The following is a 23569-nucleotide window of genomic DNA, read 5'->3' as shown; positions in this document are numbered from 1 at the left end:
AGCTGTTCGGCACTCTGGGAGCAATGCGAAAGGTGGAAACAATTTACCCAGTCCCTCCACTACATGCAGCGTACAAGGTGGTTGAATTGCCGGCTATTTCAACACGTTTTGCCCTCAGTACGTTGCACGTGGTACCCTGGCAACTAACTATGATCAGCAGTTATCCACAATGTCCACCACCTTTGAGAGGGGCCTGGAGCTTGAGCCTTTGCTAGGTTCAGCACCGCAACCCCCATGGTCCCTCACCATTCAATCTGCTAGCTGGGGCTGGGGAGAGTTTTAATCCAAAACAGCAGGAAAGTTAAAGGGTGCTGAAGCCTGACCTATGACGTAACTATGTCACACTGTTTAGACTTCTATAATATACTCACCTTAAGGTCCTGTCTGTATTGTGAAAAGAATTTACAAAGTCCTTTGAAAACTGCAAAATGACAACAAAGGGGAAGACATTTTGGAAGAAAATTGTTATTTTCAAAAAATGTAGCAGTATCTTAATGAGCAGTGAAAAATCACAACCTGCATTGGTTAATTTGATTACATATTTAAATGTAATCAAATTGCTTTACATTTGAATTTATTTATCTATTGCTGGCAAAGATCCCCCAAATTGGCATACCATTTAATATATGAATGTAGTATAAAAGGGGCCCTTCCTATAAAACGCAACAAGCAGGATTCAACTAAAGAAGAAGAATCGCAATACATTGCAGCCATCTTTTCAGGGCTCATAATTCTATCATTTGCCATAAGTAAAATCAGAAATAAACCCCAATGGGGAAGGATTACAAAAAGAAAAGATGAGTAGAAATTCGTAAGAGACAATGGAAATACACATTAAGGGGCAAAAGATAAAGCAGCTAAGCATACAAATGAATCATAAATAACACCACAAATACATCAGAAGTTCAGAGGAAAAAAAATATTTCTGTTTGCAACTGGAAAATATGACATATCTTGAGTTGATTGATCAAATGTTCGAACTAATTATCAACATGATCTCAGCCTGGAAAGTCCTACAGCTTTTCTGCGGAATCATTCCCAAGTGTATTATATGAGGTGCCACCACTTGTCTGAGTATTTCTATCCCCTGACCTCCTCTCATGGGATGAGGTATATGAACTATGCCAAAGACCTAAGCCAATTCCTAGCTCCATCGTGCACCACTCGGAAGCCTGGATCACTGTTTACAATGATTCATAAGTCTTTCAAGAATGTTGTCTTCACAAGGCAGGTTTGTTGAGCCCATATACCAGATCTATGGACCAAAATGTACATGAGTGCCAAATACGCAGCCTGGGCGCAGCCCTCGATTAAGAGGGACCCATTCAGAGTAGGAGCCTGCCTGATGCAGGCGTACCCTCTGCCTATTTTCAGAATGTATAGCAATCAATAAATCGAGTAAACCCCTCAGACATCGCTAATCATATATTTACTTCTATAGGGTAGTTCTACAAACACAATCGAAGGCCTTACATACGTACAGGAAGGCCAAGTACAGTGTCCTATTTGAGCCTTTAGCCTGCTTAAAAAGTAGCTGCAAAATAAGGAAATTTTAAGTCGTGTTGACACCCATTTTAAAACCAGATTGAAAAGGATCAATAATGTTCACCGCTTTCACCCAGATCTGGAGTTCTTTAAATAAAAAAAAAAACACTAAAAATGTTATGAGTTGTCTAAAAGTGAAATCAGCCTATAATTATTCGGATCTAACCGGTTTCCTTTTTTAAAAATAAGAACAACAGTAGCTTCCTTCCATGTCATGGGAATAATCTGCAAGTGCCTGGCCTTTAAAAACAAATTGTATAAAATGTTTGCCCATAGATCTGGAGCCGATTTAAAAGAAGCATTGGACAATCCATTGGGCACATGTGCCTTCAACGATTTACCAGAGCAAATAGCAATCATAATTGACAATAGATCAATAGTCAAACCATCCCAACATATCAAATCTTCCTCGACAGGACAAACACTAGGAGCACGTCCACAGTTGGAATTTTTTGTGTACAAGGAAGTAAAATGCTCTTTCCATACACCTGTGGGGATAGGTTGTAGCTGGAGAGTGGTCTGAGTCAAAGGATTCTTAATCAATGACCAAAAATCTATTGCTTACCTACATAAGATGCCAACCATTTTCTCTGCATCACTGTATGTTCCATGTGCCTTGCACCAATTTTATATTGTTGCTTGAGTTTCTTAATAATTGGAATACTTTGGAAGCCGTCCTTTTTTAATAGCCTAACAGCATTTTCGCAACACGTTCTTCTTGTTCCGAGTCTGTCTGTCAAACATATGAGTGTAGGACTTACTCAGAGTATTTCTTCGATCAATACAAAGTATTGAAAAACCCTTCAAATTGTTTGCCAAAAAAGCTGCATATTCATCAGGATGCAGGGAAACAAACCCATCTCGAATAAGGTAATTTTCCATGGCATTATTATATCTCACTGATGCGGGTGGCTTCCAGAGGAGAGCGTGTTTCTGCTCCACCACCTCTACTCATAGAGGGGAGGAGCCATGATCTATCGGACCTAAATACCAATCCATAGTCAAAATAAGGGGTCTATGGTCACTGCCTTTAAGGAACTCATCAACCTGCATTGTCACACAACGAGTAAAGAGATCTTGAGAAATACAAATATAGCCCAAGGTTGAAAAAGTAGCACCGTCGGTCCATATTGGAGCCGGAGGGAGGTCACCAAGTATGTTACCATTGACCAACGTTAGACTCCAATCACTCAAACCTCCCTAAACCTTGAGCCCCTAAACCTAGCTTCAGGTAGATGCTTGCTCCTACTGTTAGAGCTCTCTAAGTTCGAATCTAGACAATCACTGGTAAAATCACCCATAATAATATGGGTTTAATTTCCTGAAGGATTAAAATAAACATTAACAATCACAAGGTATCTGTAACTTTGGTTTACATGGTCCCTCCACTTAAATTTCACTAACAAAATATTTGAGTTTTCGTCTAACAAGGTATCAAGTGTTATATCTTTATGGGACTTAATTGCACATAGCAGGACCCCCACTGGGTGACCCTGTAGCCCCCTAACAGGGGCATGGTATACCTCAAAGCCATCCAGCAAATGTTTATCAATAATCCACATCTCCTGTAGACAGATCACATTAAATGATGACCACAAATCGTTTTTACTTAGCAGGTGCTGAAAACTACGGGCATTCCTTGAAAAACCTTTAAAGGTCTAGATGTATCATTTCACTGTTGTACCAAGTTGTTTTTATTTTGCAAAGTGCTTACCATGGTGCCCATTTATATGATACCAGCCTTTGGTTGACTCCAGAACACGTTCCCTCCAGAGCACACTGTTGATCCTGGGACTTGGTACCATCTACTGTTATCAATAAGGGTTCCCTATAAAATGAAGCAGTAATTACGCAGATACTACTGGGTCCAACCTCACCCTGCGTTGCCTCCGCAGCCTCATGTAAATCATAGTCCAGTATCTTAATTTTCAAGATGTCTTTTAAAACAATATTATGTATCATCCTAGATGAAAACCCAATGTTGACCTTATCTATGCTTCCGTTATCCACAAACTCTGCATATAAAATGTCAGCGGATGTGTTCAATGAGAGATTAGGTAATTCTTTAAAGAGTGGCAAAATATATTGTCGATTTAAGGGAACAAAAACTCGTCATCTAAATTTACCCTCCAATATTAGGCCTGGGATGTTATTTCTCAGGTCCAACTTGTTATTTGTTTATGGTATTGGCTGGCTTGACTAATCTATACTATCCCCCAATTTTGGTAAAACTAATGGCACCCTTTGTGTTTGTTTGCTAGTCAGGTTTTGATTCACTAAAGTTTTTGACAAAGTTGTTTTGTTAAGCATCTGAAGTTTTTCTTCCAAAGTTTTGAAAAATGGGAAAAACGTCAGTTTTCCGAGATGTCTCTCTGGTTTTCTATGAAACAACCGATGAGCTGACCAGACATGATATCATGTCACCACCAAAAAACCTTGCCGTCTCACCCACACTCATGTCATTATCTTTTAACTGTTCGCTTTTACCAACACCATTCTTAACCTTGCTAACAGTGGTTTCCAATTCAGTATTCATTACTTTCATCTATTTATTTATTTATATATATATAGCGCACAAACATCCCTGGGGCATTGAGGCGCTGTTACTTGCAAGAGCTTAGTTACGAAGGTGCAGGAATGGTCGCAGTCGTTGACAATTAGGAATACTACAAAAACATAAATCGGTTGTTACAGATATTGCAATTGGTCATTACATTACAGCTTATGCAGTGGGTCATATGTTAAGTATTCATACTGATGTGAAGGACCTTATGTGAAAAGGGTGGTTTTCATAGCTTTGCGGAAGGCAATGAGGGAGGCCTCAACTCGGATTGTGGGAGGTAGGGCATTCCAGTGAGTGGATGCGAGATATGGGAAGCTGGATCCGCCTGTTCTGGCTCTTTTTACTAGTGGCACAGAGAGCATGTTGGTATACAGTGATCTGGTTGGCATTGTAGAGGAGACGGGGTGGATCCTTTGTGAGAGGTAGACCGGAGCAGTGAGGTGAATACACTTGTGGGTCAGTGTCAGGGCTTTGAAGACAATCCTTTCCTTTATTGGGAGCCAGTCGGCTAGTTTTCTGGCCTCCGAAATGTGTTCTCTTTTAGCAATGCCTTGGGCTGCTCGGAGAGCACTATTCTGTATGACTTGTACCCTCTCTAAGTTTTTATTGGAGGTTCCTAGAAAGAGTACATTGCACTAGTGTAACCTGGAGCCGGTGATGGCTCTGGCTATGTTTGTGCAGTTCTCTTTGGAGAGAAAGGGCCTGACTGCGTTGATTAGTTTAGCATGATATGCAGCTGCGGAGGCTATTGCGTTGACTTGTCTATCCATGAATAGGCTGGAATCCAGGTAGACTCCAAGAGTTTTGACTGATTCTGAGACAGGTATTTTGATGGTGTCGATGGTGAAGTGACTGAATTGGGCGTCTAGATTTTTTAGCGTGTCGGGGGAACCTACCAGGAGGAGTTCAGTCTTGTCAGAGTTGAGGCATTGTCCATTGTCTGCCATCCAGGCTTGGATGGTGTTGTAGAGGTTGTTGAGGGTCAAGGAGTCAGTGTCATAGTTACCAGTGAGGGTGAGGAGGATTTGGGTGTCGTCCGTGTAGTTGCTGTAGGAAATGCCCATAGCGTCGAGGATGAGGAAGAGCGGTCGTGTGAAGATGTTGTAGTGGGTGGGGGAGAGGCAAGAGCCTTGGGGCACACCACAAATTATGATGGTTGGTGAGGCAGAGGCTAAGTCAGAGAAAACTTGCATGGTTCTGTCTTGTAAGAAGGAGGTGATCCATGCTGTGGCGTCCGGGGAGAATTTGGCAGTGGAGGAGAGGTGGTGGCATAGGACGTCTTGATCTACGAGGTCTAAGGCCGCGGATAGGTCAAGAAATAAGAGAAGTGCTAGTTTGCCCATGTCTCTGGCATCTTCCATCTGGTTTTTCAGGTCAAGCAGGGCGGTTTCAGTCCCGTGTCTGGGGCAGAATCCAGATTGACGGAGTCCCAACCTGCAGGTAGGCTGCTTTGTCCAGTATTTTGTGGAGTAATGGGACAGTGGTTATAGGTCTTTAGTTGTTGGGGGAGGTGGGATCGAGAGTTGTTTTTTTTCCCTGTGGCAAAGGAGGCATTTACAAAGGCTGTCAGGAAGGGAGCTAGCGCTTCAGCGCAGTCCTTGACAATGGTGGCTGGGCATGCATCACCTTTGCAGTTCGAGGGTTCGATCAGAGATAGAGTGTGTTGTCAAAACACTAACGTTAAAGGAACTTTCTGGTCGTACATCAAGTTTGTTTATTAATTAGTTATGCTACCTTGATTCTTTACCAACGTCTGACGTTTGCCACTGGTTTTTTGTTTGGTTTTACCAATCTTAAGGGGATTACTATTCAAACTAGTAACCCGTGTTCCAACTTTAGTCAACTCAACTCCAAGCGTGGCTTTGCCCAATTTTGGTCCAGTAACACTTTCATTAGCTAGTCTCGCTTATTTTTCGACCGGCAAGTATCAAAGTATCGCTGCTTTAATATGCATAAAAATGTACGCCAATTCATGGAACAATACTGGAGTTCCTTTTTTTTTTTTTGCTATCTTCATGTCTTCATTTCATGAAAATATTTGTCCGTTAGGTTCGTACCCGAGCCTGAAGTGCCTGTCAAACCTTCCTCTAAAATTTTAACCTTCATCAATCTCCTTCCCATTATTAAAAAGTCCTGATTGAGTTTTCTTAGTCTTAACTTTGTCCATTCCATACATCTTAAAATCACATTTAAACACCTGTATAGCTTCTGTTACAGTAGCCACCAATTTAGGTGTTTCCACTTTACTCATACGCCTACCAGGTGCAGACACATTTATAGGCCTTGTGGTTGCCATAATAAAGCTTTCTATAAATGACATTTCCCAGACAGTTCCTTCAATACCTGCCTTACTTCTTGCATCTCATAATGCAACATATCATGTCCCTTGTCCATAGAGTGTAAAGGCCTAGATAGAAATCGGAAAGAAAAAATATCAATAAGCTCCTCATCGGTAGGGAGGCAAATTTGTTTAAGCTTGTTGATGAGATCCATTTGGGTGAAGTTACTGGTGAATTTTCCAGTTTTATAATTAACATTCTCCGTGGTATCTGAGGTGTCAAAGAAACCCTCTGAGGGAACCCCTTTCGGAGACGATTCATTCACCGGGGTCTTTGGGATGGGAAACAAACAAATGCTTTCCCTCCGGTCATCAGCTGGAGTGCAGAAAGCTTCTGAGTCCAAAGAGAGCCACAGGCGATTTGCCAATTCCCGCGACACAACAGGAGCCAAAACCGAGGTGTCCAGGATCAAATATTTGTTTTGGGAGAGGACGAACTCGTCAAAATCTATATCCTCTAAAGAACGTGAGTCCTCAGGAAGGGCAGCCGAAAGGAACACATTGCCTGATACTGAGTTAGATTTTGTTTACAAAATAAGGTCCGAATTAAAGCACCTCGACTCCATCCCTAATATAACCTGTGGGGACATTGACTGTAATTTGGGGGCATCCCAAGTTTTTATTGTCACCAATGGTTCGTCCAAATTTAGTTCAGAGCCCACAGCAGATGGCACTGGCACAGCCTTATTTGTACTAGTAAGAGCTACGTCGGGCGCAGTCGCCAGCATTTTCTCCAACATTTGGCTACAACTTGGCATCCCCGAACACAATGTATAGGCCATCTTGGAAAAGGGATAAATGTATGGCAGTGTAATAGTGACACCAAACAATGGTCAACTCAAAGGCAGTCAGCCCGCAGTCGTCAACCGTTGCACAGTGGATGAAGAAAAAAAGCGAATTCCACCTATGCTATCTCTAAATACAGAGCAGTACTGAGGCGGGGGGGGGGGGGGACTCTTTTCTAGATTTTGTCACTTGAAGGCAGTCTTCATATATTCACTTGGGCTATGAAAACAAGCGCCCACTTTACACTTGATACATGTAGTTGATCTCAATGCTACTACCTTAAGGCTCCTTGTCCAGACGGCCAGCACAGGCTTTTATACAGGCTTTTACACTTCACCACTTCTCCTGAAGGGCTCAAAAAAACAGCAAAACAGCCACGCAGGCAGCATAGACAGCATGACTGCCACGCGGTGCTATTCTGCACCGGTTTTATACAACCTTAACTGAACAGTCCCTTTTATCATTGGGTATTAATTGTAGTTTTGGTGTTTTGCAACTAACCAACGATCCACAACCTTGCAGAGATAAGCCTGCCGTCCGTCCACGTTACCAAACTTGGACAAGGAGGTTTAGAATTTACTTGGTTTCCAGTCTGTTCGCCTCCCCGCTGGTGTACTAGAGGTGTGGGGCTGGATGATGGCTTAGAAACTCATATTCATCCCTGGAGCACTGGTGCCCTAGAAGTTGTTTCATCACAGTGGTGAAGGCTGTATTAAATGTAGAAAGTTAGGCATTTAGCGGGCATTAGTAGCCATATCACATGCGGCTGGGCTTTGGCATATATGCATTTTTTTGTACAAATGTAATACAAAATAGTAGTAGAATACATCTTTTAAAAACTTTTTTATGAACTGAATAAATAAAATAGATTTTTTTCCATTTTTGTGATGGATTTATTCCACCCTAGTTGGTCGTTGACACCCGTTTGTTTGTTTTTTCCTGGAATGGGTGTCTCATTGCAGGCATATCTCATGACACCAAGGTGTCTATGATCGAAGATACGGCGATAGCCATATCCTATGGCATCCATTTGTGCATTAATGCTGGTTATGTTTCATGCCACAATGATGTCTATAATCTGTATCACAGTAATAACCATATCCAAGGTACCCTGCTATCTACGTTCTGTGGCAACACAATTGTCATACGCTGAGTCCTGCTTATTCTTTCTGCCACACAGCTAGCCAAATTTCATGACACAATGGTCTCCATACTATGGAATGAGCGCTTTGCATATTCCATGACACAATTCTGAATACCTGTACATGTCCTCTGCTACAGTAGTGACCTTATCCCACGGTGCTCACTATACCCAGTTGCACAATGACAACCATCAGGGACGTCATTTCACCAAAATTCCAGGGGTAGTGGAAGTGACATCAGACATCACACGGCCCTTGGCCTCTGACCTCACAGGAAGTGATGGAACATGACCCTTTACCCCTTGACAAAACAGGAAGTGGCATCACATAGCATTGGTACTACGTACACTACGAAAAATATGGTTACAATATCAATATAATGATATATACATTTCACACAAGAATGGATCACCATAGGTATCGGTAATGTCAGTGTGTATATGCCCATATTACCAAATTACTGTAAATTCAAGCAGAGTTCCAAGGCCAAATGATAATGTGTTTTTATATAACACTTACACTTCAGTGCTTTATATAGAACAGATATACATACTATATCACCCAAACTGTGTTGATGCTCATTTATTAACCTCAGAAGGACGAAAGGCTGAGTTGAGGTGTTTAAGAACAGACTAAATCGGCGACTCACCCCCTGAAATGTTCCTGAAATAAACGGTTAATGAGTCTAGCAATTATTCTGTAGAATTCCAGAAAGACAAATATTTGTTATTCCTATTCTTTCTTATTTTGGGTCACTGCTCAAAGTGTTAAACTTGTGTAGCCCCCTATTTTTTAAAGATGCCTGAACAAGAAAGCCAGCCATCCAGAAACAAAGAGCCACATGGTGCTGTCCACAGCCCAGAAGCTTACATTTAAAAAAAAATGAAAAAAATGAAAAAAGAAAATATTATATTCGTTTTATTTTTTTAGGGGTAGCAAGAGAGGCCACAAGGATAGCAAGGGAGACCTCAGGGGTCGCAGCTGCAACCCCTGGCAACCCCCAAATGACATCCCTGACAACCATGCATATAAGCCTGATATAAAATGTCTCTATTCTTTAACACAATGCGGGCAGTCATTTCTTAGCACCATGTGCTTTCTGAACTGTGTTGCGGAGGGGTGCTCTGCTGGCCTTAGCAGTCTATTCCTGTCAGTTAATATTTGTCATGTCACACTAGGGGTCAAGTCCTAAAAATAAAAGTGGGGGTCTCAACAACAAACGCAATGCAATGTGACGTCACCAGAAATTAGGATATTAAGGTGAAACATACACATTTCATTAAATTGTCTTTGCATAACCACCCAAATTGCACAGGACGTATGGCGTTTGCCTTTCATAAAATCAACATACAACAAAACCAAGAGAAGATAATTTTCTGCTTGAGTGGTTTTGAAAACGTTAAAAGGTGTGCAATTCCAAGAACCAATACCATTTTTCTCCCTGGAACTTGCAGTACCGAAATTGAACATTTCACCTTAAATTGTTTTATTTTTCATCAGGTTATAAAATGCAGTGGTGAAGTGAGCGGCCTGCAAACCTGTGGCCTGCAGTTCGATCCCCGGCCTGTTAATAATTTTAGCTGGGGGTTCTGAGTCCACCCTCGGAATAAAGGGTACACGCGTCCACCCCCGTGTACCCTCCACTTGAGCCCTGTCCACACTGTTTGTGATCTTTTCCTTCGCACCACTTGGGGAAACAGTGATTTTACTACTCAGATCAGCACTAAGCTATATCTTCCTATTGCCCGTATCCCCGCTCCTTCACCCCCCCACAGCATCGCTAGCCCTGGGCTGAACGCCAAGCTTATCACAACACAATCTCGTCACCACATGAATGCTTGGCCAGACTCAGGCGCTTTGTCGGCGCTTGTTTACAAATGCACCAGGTATGGGGTTTGTGTAAATTACACTCAGTGTCTCGAGCTGCATGTGAAGTGTCTCGTACTCACTGACTCACGGGCTTGAAGTTGTGGTTTTCGTATTTTGTGTGCTGTGTGACCAGTTCTTGCGGTGGAATGCATTCCTCTTGGCGTTCTTATCGCCATGGCGACGCTCCAAACAAACACTGCAGCTTTGCTGGGGATCTTGTTTTGTTAGCTGATTTTTGCAAATGAATTCAGGAAATGTTTGTGAAACGCTCCAACACTGAAGGATAAGCATGCTGCACTCTGCACTCTGCACCTAAGAGGGAGCCGCAGGCAGGAAGGGACATAAACAGGATACATTTCCAAAAGCATCCTTTGAGGTCCTTGCCGATGCTCCTCGCACAACTTTTCTACACTCTGGTCATAGTCGCAAGCGGATATTTTTTTCCCATTTAAACCTACAGCCTCATGCCGCAACTTTGCTGCAATACCGTCCAGCACTCCAGGCTCCAGTCTTAAGCCGATTTAGTTTTCTCATTTAAACCCACAGCTTCGGCCATGCGGCATGCCCCAATAAGTCAATCAAAGTAGACATTCGACCTTGCTGAGGGCCAGGCCGTTTGTCCATGCACCAACATATATCACTATGTTCTGTGCTTACATTTGGACACTTTGGAACCATAAAACACAAAACAGATTTGCAAAACCATGCTTTCAGGTCCTTGCTGATGCTCCTCGTGCAGGTTTGTTGTCGTTCAGTACAGCACTTCAGGCTGTAGCAGCAAGCAAATTATTTCTTCCCATTCAAACCTAGGGTTCGGCCATGCAGCATGCCCCAATAATCAAATCAGAGTACATGATTATCAAGTAATTGCAGGGCGGTAGAATGGGTAGATCACTACGCTTCATCTAGTACTACCCAGCTGCTGGTTATGGGGTTCTTTTATGAAGGTGCCCTTCCTTCTTCAAGTGTTAGGTTTCGCATAAGAGAGTGAGCCCTGGTCACCTCCGCACTCGGTTATTCAATAAGTGACTGTTGTTGTAAGGAAGCAGTCTTCAAAACCATTGCTTATGCTATATTTATTGTTAGAACTCAGCCGACACATAATTTGACTCTCTAAAGTATTTCTCAAGGCATATGGATTGTGGACCAGTCATTGCTGCATGGTTGTGGACATGAGTCCAGCATCCTATCCTAATGTCTTGTCCCACTATGCTTGCAAATAAGGGTGGTTAATGATTTCAAGGGGTGGCCTGGTGACCACGTGGGCACCTGGTTCGGTGTGCTTGGTAATTATCTGCTGATTAGCATTGTCTCAGAGTCTATGCAGCGATAGTCACAGCAATCTGTTGATGCAATCCTGTGCAGCACTTCGGGCCACGGACAGAATTTTTGCCATGGACAATTTATTTTTCCCATTCAAACCCATCCCGATTTTCAAAACCTTCATCACATAGCCAGTCGCTGGTGGCCATGGCCACTTTAACCCCATTGTCTTTGGCCATGACTCAGACAATATACCTCAGTCCCCAATGGTATATCACTATTAATTATACCTACATTATGACTCTCTTAAAAACATAAGACCGGGACACATTTGCAAAACCATGTTTTCAAGTCCTTGGGCCTCATTACGGGTCCGGTGGTAACCCTGCTGGTGCTACCGGCAGGTTGTCGCTGGACGCGTAATATTTTACCAGCGCCTAACTTCCCGGTGCCACCGGCTCATTACGAGTCCGCCGGCCCGGGTAATCAAGCGCTGGCAAATGGGACTGTGCACACGGAAGCACCGGCACCGTTAATAACGGTGCCGGTGCTTCCTTGAACAGTCTGCCTACCATGACCGCAGCGCCTGGCAGGGTCACACCTGTCAGGCACAGCAGCCATGGCAGACAGAATCGTAGTTTGCCGATCCAGAAACAAGGGTGCCGGTGAGCTGAACGGCACCCTTGTTTCCGGACCGGCAAACTCGTAGTGAAGCCACTTATCAATGTACTTTGCACAACTTTCCTGCAAATCCATCCATGTTTTATTTTATTTTATTTATTTTTTATAATTTTTATTTTTGTTCAGAGAGTTACAACAGTACTAAACTGGTTGGCAGTTGGCGAAGCACATCGATCACAACAACATAGACACATTAACAGTATAGGTTGCACGTTTTCTCATTGCATAACAGTACTAGAGTGGCGACGTCAGATTATCTTCTCCATCAGATATCATATTACATAAATATAGCCCGAACAGTGCCCATATTTCTATGGGACGGCATCTCGATGGCAATGTTATAATAAATTGTTCCTCCAGTTCGTTAATCATTGACAAGTCTTTCAAAAGTCCAGTATATTACGTTTTGCAACCACACATACCAAGTTAAATAACCGTCTAGTGGTGGTAGCGGCTTTACCGATATCCCCAAAGAGATATTTCAGTGGGGAAGGTGTGGCAGGTATCGCCGGGATGTCTTCCAGGATCTCTGCCACCTCCCCCCAGTATGCAGTGACCGGCGGACAGGCCCAATACATATGATAAGAGTCTGCATTAGGGGCATCGCATTTAGGGCATTTTCCTGTGTGACCTTGTACAAATTTAGCTAAGTTAGCTGGGGTATAGTGTAGCTGGTTAAGAACCTTAAACTGAATGAGCCGAAGCTCTGAGTTCATGGATACATGTTTGGTCAACTGGCAGTATCTCAACCATGTGTCTTCACCCAGTTCCACCCCCAGGTCCCGTTCCCAGTTCCCTTTAATATCATTGATTGACTTGAAGTGTGTTTGAACAAGGCTATGGAGCGCAGACAGACTTTTACTATGTCCACCCGGTTCTGTCATGGCTGCAATACATTCATGTGTGGCCGGCTCCTCTGGGAACGACGGCCATTTAGCGGCAAAGGCAGCCCTCATTCTATGAAACTGAAATCGCTTAAGGTGATCTCCACCCACCGGCCCAATAAAATCGTCAAGAGCATAGTATTTCCCTTCCGGAAACATATCTCGCATTCGAAATTGCTTTTGTGGGTCCCAAGCACCCTGGAGGGCCTTATCAAACGTGGGGCTTATGCCTGGGAAGTTCCATAGTGGCACTTCTGGGTCATACGGGGTTGTAAGGGCGAGCCTATTGTATATCATAGACCATGCGCGTACAGTGGCGTTGACAAGGTCATATTTGCATGGCTCTTTTCGTTTAAGATCAAACATGACCGCTCGTAGTTCTATACGGGAAGCTGCAAATCTTTCCAGGGGTATGTGTGGAGCAGTGTCTTCTGGGTCAAACCAGTGTCTCGCAAAGTGTGCCTGAGATGTTAAGTAATAAAGATCAAAGTCTGGGGCTGCAATCCCACCCTTTTCAAAGGGTTCCATCATTTTGGACCATTTCAACCTAGGCATCTTCCCTCCCCATACAAAAGTGGTGGTTAGAGTGTTGAGTTTATTAAAGAAGGCTCTGCCCGGCCAGATCGGTATATTGCAAAAGAGATATAGGAGTTTGGGTAGCACAGTCATCTTAAGTAAGGGTATTCGCCCATATAGGGATAAGGGGAGCCTATTCCAGGATTGTAGTTTAGCTGTAAGGGATTGTAAAAGTTCACCGGGACGTGTGCTCCAGTCTTTTGAAACCATGATCCCCAAATAGCGGATATGTATAGGTGACCATTTAAATCCGTGTGTATCCGACATTTCTCTAGTACTGGGCGTGAGCGGGCACAGTTCCGACTTGGATACGTTGATCTTGTATCCCGAGTATTCGGAGAACGTCTCAACCTCTGACATGATTGGCCCTAGGTTTACTTCCGGGTTCCTAATGTATAATAGGGTATCGTCCGCATATAGGGAGATGATTTGCGGTTTCCCGGTCATGCAAAGGCCTCTACATGCATGGTTTTGTCGGACATATTCAGTCATGGGTTCTATGGTAAGCGCAAAAAGGATTGGGGAAAAGGGGCAGCCCTGTCTTGTGCCTCTACCCAGACAAAACAGGGACGACATGGTTTGATTAGTTAGTATTTTCGCTCGCGGGGAGGTGTACAATAGCTTAACACAGTTGACAAAGTAGCTTCCCAACCCAAATCTCTCAAGGACCTGAAACAGATAGACCCAGGAGACAGAATCAAACACCTTCTCGGCGTCAAGGGAGGCCGCCACCGCGTCTGCCGCCGGATCTATATGTGCCATAACTCCGAAGAGTCTGCGCAGATTGAGAGCAGTAGACCTTGTTGGTACAAAGCCCGCCTGGTCGGGATCCACCAGTATGGGCATATAGGGCAGCAGTCTGGTGGCCAGGATTTTGGCGAAAATCTTCGCATCTGTGTTAATAAGCGAAAGGGGTCTATATGACCCCATGTCATGAGGGGGTCTACGAGGTTTAAGCAGAACAGTTATGACTGCCTCTCGCATGGTGTCTGGTAGTATACCACATTCCATTGCTTCTTCCCAAACTGTCAGTAAAAGGGGGCGAGTATGTCGTGATATTCTTTGTAAATTTCGGCACCGAGTCCGTCAGGACCAGGGGCCTTACCAGAGGTTAACGCTTTTATTGCCTCCGTAATTTCATCTAGTTTATGGGGGTATCCAATAACATGCGCGTATCAGAGGTCAAGGTCGGGAGATCAATAACATGCAGGTACCTTGCTATTTCTTCTTTAGTTTTGGTGTCTCTATTAGAGTATAATGTTTTGTAGAATGCAGCAAACATGTCATTGATTTCTTGTTCACCATTGTACTATGTCCCCACTAGGCGACTGGATGGCTGCTATAGGGGGTTGACACTGTTCGGTTTTGAGCATCTGGGCCACAAGTTTCCCTGCTTTACTACTTTCCCCGTATCTACGAGCTCGGATCGGGGCAGCCATATACTGTACCTCCCTTGCAGCAAGTTTATTAAAGTCTGCCAATGGTGTGTGGATATCTAGAAGGGCCTCCTTACTATGTGTACAGGTGTATTCAAACTCCAGGAGCTCGAGTTTGGCTTCTGTGGTGTCCAACTCTTGTCTAATTGTTTTAAGTAAGCCTGTGGTTTTAGCCATAATTGCACCCCGAACCCACACCTTAAATGTTTCCCATACCGTGACGCACCGTTTCACCGACCCCTCGTTTAGTTGAAAAAATTCCTCTATTTCAGTACGCAATGATTCGCAGACATTTGGGTCTCTAAGTAGGGCAGGGGGCATTCTCCAGCGTCTGGCCCTGGGAACAGCCTCATCAACACTCAGAGTAAGTGACACAGTGGAGTGATCTGAGAGGGTGCGGGAATACATCTCACAGTGCTGGACCATATTCACAAGTGTGGAGCTCATTAACCAATAATCAATTCGAGACTCTGAATCATGCACTGATGAGTAGAATGTGAAGCGCTGCTTAAGGGGTGTAATTCTCGCCAGATGTCTACCATAGTCATTTGTTGCATTATTTGTCGTATGGCTAATGCGTCTCGGGTTAAGGGTCTGTATGACGTTGTAGACCTGTCAAGAGATGTGTCAAGGATTGTATTGAAATCTCCCCCCCAGACCACCGCACTATCTTCAGCTTCAATCAACATATTATATATAGCATTATAGAATTCGGGGTCATCCATGTTGGGGCCGTACATGTTAACCAAAACCATATTTCACCCTGCCAACTCTCCCCATACCAACACATATCTTCCCTGTTGATCGATCTTAACGTCATGAGTGCGGAAGCCCAGTTTCGGATGTATTAGGGTGAGGACTCCTCTAGATTGGGAGGAGTATTCAGTATAATATCTCAGTGGGCCCCACCTAGACAGGAAATTGGAGCAAACTTGCCCTAGTGCGTGCGTCTCCTGCAACAGTATAATCTGGGGGCTATGTCAGGTAACATATGCTGCAATTTTCCTAGATTTAATTGGGTTGTTCAAGCCTTGTATGTTCCATGAAAGGAGTTTAACATTTACAACTTTGTCACTCAGTACCATAGCATAAAGTCAATATCAATGAGTGAAGTCGTTCGCCCGTGCCACAAACCGTAACTGTCGTACCTGTTGCAACCTGACTCTATTTTAAAACATTTGCCAACTATGGCAACAATTTGTGCCCTTCCCCAACCTGCACCCTCACCATCAACCCCAACCCGATGATGTACCCCTTCCCCTATAACCTGTGGAATGTTCCTGAGGGTCGCTAGTCGCAGTCGCCAGGCCTCCATCAGTAGAGGCTCACGATCCCAACTTTTCCAAAACAATAACAACTGGGGCCGTTATACCCAAGAGGGTCAGCCACATGACTTGAACAGGATGTTTCCATAATCTCAATTCAGTCTGCATAGTCCGGGATGTCACCCCCCCGTCGCGGGGGCCTATTTCGATCTCGTGGATAATCTTCCAGAGGCATGGGGATGGACGACTCAATATACGAAATGGCATCCGCCGGGTTCTCAAAGAAATGCGATCTGCCTCCATGTTGGATCCGCTATTTCGCTGGGAAGATGAGGGCGTACGGAACACGGCGCAATCTCAGGAGCTTTTTGGCCTGTTCATAGGATCTGCGATATATGTCAGGATATATGTGGACTTTGTTGCCTTCGAACTGCAGAGAGCCCTTTTCCCTGGACAGCCTGAGCACCGTGTCTCTATCTCTATAATTGAGGAGACAGACAATGATCGTGCGCGGTGGTGGCGCAAGTGTACGATGAGCCCTCTCAACCAGAAAGTGGTCAGAGAAGGATTCCGTTCCCAGAAGGGTTTTCAACAGGGCCTCTACCTGTCTCTCCATCGGGCCCTTGCAAAAGGATTTTGGAACGCCGACAACACGGATATTGTTTCTCCTGGATCTAGATTCAAGGTCCTCGCATTTTGCTTGAGTGTTGCGCAGTTCACCTTTAAGCTGTGCTATGTCACGGCCATGCTGTGTTATCGCATCTTCGTTAGTACTGATTCTGCTTTCGGCCTCTGTAATGCAAGAGCTTTCCTTGTCCACTCTAGCCTTGAGGGAGCTGAAGGTCAAAACAATATCGTCTAACTTGACATTCACAGCTAGGAAGCCATTCTGTACCATGGTCATAAGACGGTCTTCTCTGGCGTCATGCCCCGTCTCAGCAAGTATGTCATTTTCCATGGTTGTGGCTGCCGGCGTCCCCAGGTTGGGAGCTGGCAAAGGAGTCCATCGGGCCAGTTTTTTTCCCCCCTGCGCTTTTCTTCTCATTTCGGCCCATGACCCGTCTTTACAGAACAAGGACAGATGACGTGGGTCAGGCCAGACTCACACGATGGTATAGTATCGTTCGTTCTGTTACATTACACGATGAGTGCCGGTATATCGACTCTCAAAGCCCAAAGGAGTCGTCGTTGTCTGGGTTCCGGGCTGATCTAGCATGCAGTAATATTCCCATGTATCCTGCCTGATAATGTAGATTGAAGGTAAGTTACAGGCAGGGGTTATGCCCGTTATAGGAGCTGCCAACCAAAGTATCACAGTGGGTCTGAGGCTGAGCCGCAGCGCGGCGGCAGCGCCTCTGATCGCACCTGTCTTTATATATGGAGGACTACCACCACTCACGACCCTCCAACGGATTACTGGTAGTGTGTCGGGTCGCCTTTAGCGCTCATCCATGGCAACTGATGTCCAGCCACTTGTGGCGCAGTCTGGCCAGCTTTGTTAGGGAGCCAAATTGCCACAGATCACATACTTCTCCCAATGGTGGAGGTCTGCTTAAGGATCAGTAGAAATGTACAGGCCTCCTCCCAGCGACAAAACAAGGAGCAGCACCCTCAAGTTAACAGCACAGAGGTTTTGCCGGTATGATATAGCGCAAAGTCCCCTCTACGGATGTATTGTGCTCTCCCACGTTAATCAGCGTCTCCGATTGACGGGCGCTGCAAAAAGGATATTAATGCTGTGTATACGCTCCGATGCAGCTGGGTCCGTGCACTTTGAAGCCCCTCACCTGCTTTCGTAGCGCCAGTCGGGTCCCGATCGGCAGCAGACCCACAGAACTAGCTGGGGGCCTGCATGGGAGACCGCGCATCGACCCAGCCGTTGTTCTGGAGGTGGGCAGTAGTAGCAGTCAATCTTCGTCTTGCAGGGACCTCGGCACCGACGCACACGGTCTGCCCGTAGGCCCGCGTATCAAGGAAGCTCTGCCGGGATCAGCGCCCCTCCCCCACACGGCCCTCCGGCGTTTGCAGAGCCTCGGTCTGGCGTGTGACTCTTCTGGATCTCAGGGGCGGCTTGCAGTCAGCCGGGCGGGCCGCCCCACGAAACGAAGCTCCGAACTCAGCCGCGCCTCCGCGGTTTCACACAGGATTTGCACACAACGTGCAGTGGGAATGCTGGCGACAGCAGATGTAGTCACTTCCTATCTTCGCGGCCCCAAACAGGATTAATTTATGATAAGGATGTCCTCGGGATCGGAGCACTCCAATCAGGTGGCCATTTTAGTTGCGCGCAACAGCGCCCCCCCCATGTTTTATTTTTTGAAAAGTGTCAAAATGTACGCACATAAAATAGTCATATAACTTAGCTCCCAGTTGACAAAATCCATTCAGACTTTGCAGAGAAATTCAAGGTTGGGTCAATAATCTTTCTAAAAGCTTTTGTACACATTCATCAAACGGCAAAAAAATTATAACCCATCTAAAAATGTCAACCCCCCTCTAATTTTGCCTCCTCTTCACAAAATTCCACCAAACGTTGCAAAAACATTCACATATGAGTCTTGAATCTGTTTGTAAACCTTTGTGCAGATTCGTGAAACGGCACAAATGTATAATCCTTTCAAATATTTTGGGACCCAATCTAATTTTGTTCCCTTTCGGCAAAACCGGGCCAGGTTGTGTAGAACCATTCAAGGTCATGTTTAGAACGATATCACAACATTTCATATAGTTTCATTGAGTGGCGCCAAAGTTATGCACCATCCAAAAACTGCTTTTCACGAACCCTGTAACGCAAAAATATGTATGGATGCCCCTGAACATCTGAGATGTTTGCGACATCACAGTGCTGTCCTTGAACTATTTGTGGACATTGGTCATGAAAAGCCATCTGTTTTTTGGCATTTTATGGTCATATCTCATCCCACCCTCATCACTCCTCACTGCCCCAGAGATTGTTTCATTAGTTTGACAAGTGCAATGTTGTTTTTTTAATATGTTTTTACCGTGATTTCCGCGTATTACGGGCACAGTTCGCGAAGCCAACATTGCAGGCATTTCTCAAAAATGTGACGCATCTCACACTTTTCACCATCCAATCACTGGGCTTGTCCGATGTCCGTGAACAGCACACCACCCTCTGGACCAATCGGAGGCCCAACCACGGACTGAACAGGGAAGTGAGTCCGCTGATTTATACCAAATTTACAGAAGCACGCTTTTGGAACCAAGCCACCAATCCTGCCGCAAAGTAGGTGAAAATCCGTCCAGCGTTTTTGGGCTGTAGGCGTGAGCATAATTCTTTGTCCATTGTGTCTATGGAAAAACCACACATTTTGGGACCCCCTTGTAACTTCCACCCCCACAGACAAAACCTCACCAAACTTTGCAGAATCAATCTTACAGGGCCATACACTATTTGTTCAGTGTTTCGTGAGGATTCGTCGAGGGGGGCGGCAAAGTTATAAGCCTCCCAAAAAGTGCTTTTCCTATGGGTTGAGCAATTTATCTATAACTACCCGGCCACTACCGCAGGCCGTGTAATATATCACAAATTGTTGGCTTATATATATATATATATATATATATATATATATATATATATATTCAATGAAAAAACTTGAGTTGCAGGGATGTTAAGATGAGAACTAAATCAAACCCTGTGAAATTCAGCTAAAGCCACCTTAACTTCACGTTCCCTGTTGCGCAGCCTATGACCACAATGATGACATCACAGCTCACATCACTGATACCATCACTGGTGACAACACTAATTACATCAATAATGGAATTAAGCAGAACATCATTTATAAGTTAGCTCATAAAAACTTTCATTACTTCAATAACAATTTAGGCTGTGGACTTGGCCATGGCAAAGGCTGGGGTCTAGCTGAATTTCAGGGGGTTTGTTGCATTGCGTTCTCACCTTTACCTCCCTGAAACTATCTTTTCCTTGAATTTCAAGGGTTTTGTTATTCCATAGATTTTTAGAACACTTCTAGACCACTAGCATGGTATTCGCCCATGGTCAGTGGGCACGCCTTTGGCCCTGGCCAGTGTCCATTTTAAAATGCTGCCAGACCGCTAGCCATGGCATTTGGCCATGGCTGATGGGCATGGCCACTCTATATTTTAAAACACTTGCAACCAATCGCTCAAAGACGTTCATCAATCACACACTGATTTGTCCTGTTTTGGCAGTGGTATTGTTATGTCTAAATGATTGCAAGCTTTGAGAACTCACAATGTTTAAAGAAAATATGCAGTGAGATTAAATGATTTGCCATGGACCACACACTTTGGTTAAGCAGCGTGCTCCAAGTCCCTAGTTTTATGGCCGGTTTCTTGGTGACTGTTGTGATACATTGCACGAACCCCAACTAACTACATTTAAGCAGTATGGAAATGGGAAAATAATGACTGGTTGCAAGAATAACATATACTGAGGTACTTTCTACACCCATAGCGAAAATCAAAAGCTGGCACCCATAAATAAGAACACAGTAAGTGAACATAAATCTTAAAGTGAAATATACAAATGTACTTAATTTGACCTTCCCCCTGGGAGAAAGTGCGCAACACAAAATAGCATTGGACTTTAAAAAAAAAAAAAGTAATGAACACCATAAAAATAACCAGAGAGAGGAAATGTACCAATAAAAACCCAGCAATCTGTCATGAAATATTCCCTGGTAAACAAAATCCCAATATGAAACAAGTGCTTGTGGTCTTGTGAGTAAGTGTCTTCACTGGAAACATGACAACCGGAGTAAAACCCTGGTAGCCAAATACTTGAGCAGGCTTGCCAATCTCAAGAAAACACCGTGTGTTGCGTTCGCCCTCAGAAAAAAAGTTACGCTCTTCACCCACATGTGTCCTTTACTTGTGCCCTGAGTAGCAGCCACAATCATGGGAGAATAACTTCACCATTGTCCAGGATTGCAAACTCTCTTGCTACATCATGGGAAAATACTCATGACTTCCCCTCTCATCATTTCCCCTCCTCATGTCTGGCTTTCAACAATAATCTGCTTTATAAAGATAACTTGAAAAGTACACATTCCATAGTGTAACTCAAATATATGAATCCTCATTCGACTATGTTAGGCAGAGAGTGTACAATTGTGCCATTATGCCCCCCCCTCTTAACTGTGAGACTACAAATACCAGAATGCAATTTAGCAAAAGGGAAAGAAAATGTCTCTGAGTGCAACACTTTCAAGGACTGACAGTAGCATGGTTTAAACAAAAAAGGGGATGCCATGTGTGCTCTTAGTGTGTTATGAGATATTTAAAACAAAGAAAACACATGACACCAGACTTTGGACTGTTTCCCATCCATGCAGTAACCAGGACCAACTCTGCTTAGCTTTGAAGTGAGGAAGGGGCCATCCCCCTCAGGCTATGTTGCTCTAAGTGGTCTTGTAACTTTGCCTCACTTGGTTACTGCATGGATGGGAGGCACGGGTCACCAGTTATATTTCACCCTCCAATGTCACTCTAGCTGTAAAAATATGTATTTTTTTATTATGTAGAAAAGATTGCAAGCTTTGAGAACTCCCAATTGTTTTAGTTCTTGCCCTGTGTGATTACATTATTTGCAGAGGATCACACACTTTGGTTAAGCATCATGCTACAAGCTCTTTGTTTTATGGCCGGTCCCTTGGTGACTGTTGATACATTGCACAACCCCAACTAACGGCAATTAAACAGCACATAAAAGGAAATAAAATGACCGGCTGCAAAAATAACATATTCCCAGGTACTTTTGCCCCCATAGGGAAAATCAAAAGCTGGCACCCATGAATATATGCACACTAAGTGAACATACATCTTAAAGTGAAATATACACCTTTGGTTCAATAGGCTTACTCCTTAGACAAAAGTGTGCAAGACAAAATAGCATTGGACTTAAAAAAAAAAGTTATAAACACCAGAAAAATAACCTGAGAGAGAAAATGTTCCAATAAATAGGCTGGCAAAGTATAAAAGTTGCTCACCTTTTAAACCCAGCAATCTGTCGTGAAATATTCCCTGGAAAACTAAATCCCAATATGAAACAAGTGCTTGTGGTCTTGTGAGTAAGCGTCTGCACTGGGAACATGACAACCTGAGTAAAGAACTGGTAGCCAAATATTTGAGCAAGCTTGCCAATCTCACAAAACTCAAGAGTTTGTGCCCTCCCTGTGAAGAAAAGGTACGCTTTCCACCCACATGTGTCCTTTATTTGGGCCCTGAAAAGCAGCCACAATTAGGGGAAAATAACTGCGCCAGCGTCCAGGATTGCAAACCCTCTTGCCACATCATGGGCAAATACTCATGACTTACTTGCCCTCTCATCAATTCAACTTCTCACTCCCATATGTGGCTTTCAACAATACTCTGCTTTATAATGATGACTTGTAAATTACACATTACATGGTGTCACTCAAATATATATACATCCTTATAGAAGTATGTTAGGCAAAAAGTGTACAATTGTGGCATTGTCCCACCCATCATGACTGGCAGACTACAAATACCAGAATGCATTTCAGGAAAATGTAAAATAAATTGTCTCTCAGTGCAAATCTTTCAAGGACTGACAGTAAAACGGTTTCAGAAAAATAATGTCGATGCTGTTTGTTATGAGATGTTTAAAACTAGGAAAAAACACAGCATTCAGGACTGTGGACTGTCCCCCATCCATGCACTAACTAGGGCCAATGCTGCTTAGCTTCAAAGCGAGGAAGGATTAGGCCCCCTCAGGCCATGCTGCTTTAAGTGGTCTTGTAAGGTAGGCTCATCTATTAGGCAACATGGCCTTATTCACCCCTTCCACGCTTTGAATCTAAGCAGAGTTCATCCCAGTTACTGCAGGGATGGAAACTCACTTTTGCTGTAAATATATCATTATTTTGTATTATTGACTGGGGGATTACAAATCCCAGAATACAATTCAGCAAAAGGCAAAAAATTGCCTGATACAAGGACTGACAGTGGCACGGTTTAAAAAAAATAAAGAATTCATATGCTCATTCGGTCGCCCATCCATACAGTAACCTGGACTGACCCTGCTTAGCTTCAAAGCAAGAAAAGGGCCTGCTCGTTTCTCTAAGTGGTCTTGCAACGTTGGCTTGTTTATCAGGAAACATGGCCTGAGGAGGCTGGCCCCATCCTCTCTTTGAAGCTAAGAAGGGTCTGTCCTGGTTACTGCATGGATGGGAGACCTGGATGGCAATCGTG

The 23569-nt window shown here is 44.1% G+C and overlaps 1 long non-coding RNA gene across 1 annotated transcript in view; it reads left to right on the top strand.

Moving 5' to 3' along the window:
- Positions 1-23569, top strand: part of LOC138583127 (uncharacterized) — a 500026-nt gene that overhangs the window by 328520 nt on the left and 147937 nt on the right. The window lies entirely within an intron of this gene.

Source organism: Ambystoma mexicanum, chromosome 3q (assembly GCF_040938575.1).
Source record: "Ambystoma mexicanum isolate Mex_15411 chromosome 3q, UKY_AmexF1_1, whole genome shotgun sequence".
NCBI classification, from domain to species: Eukaryota; Metazoa; Chordata; class Amphibia; order Caudata; family Ambystomatidae; genus Ambystoma; species Ambystoma mexicanum.
Note: the sequence above shows the minus strand (reverse complement) of the source record. Positions and strands in the feature narration are given on the sequence as shown.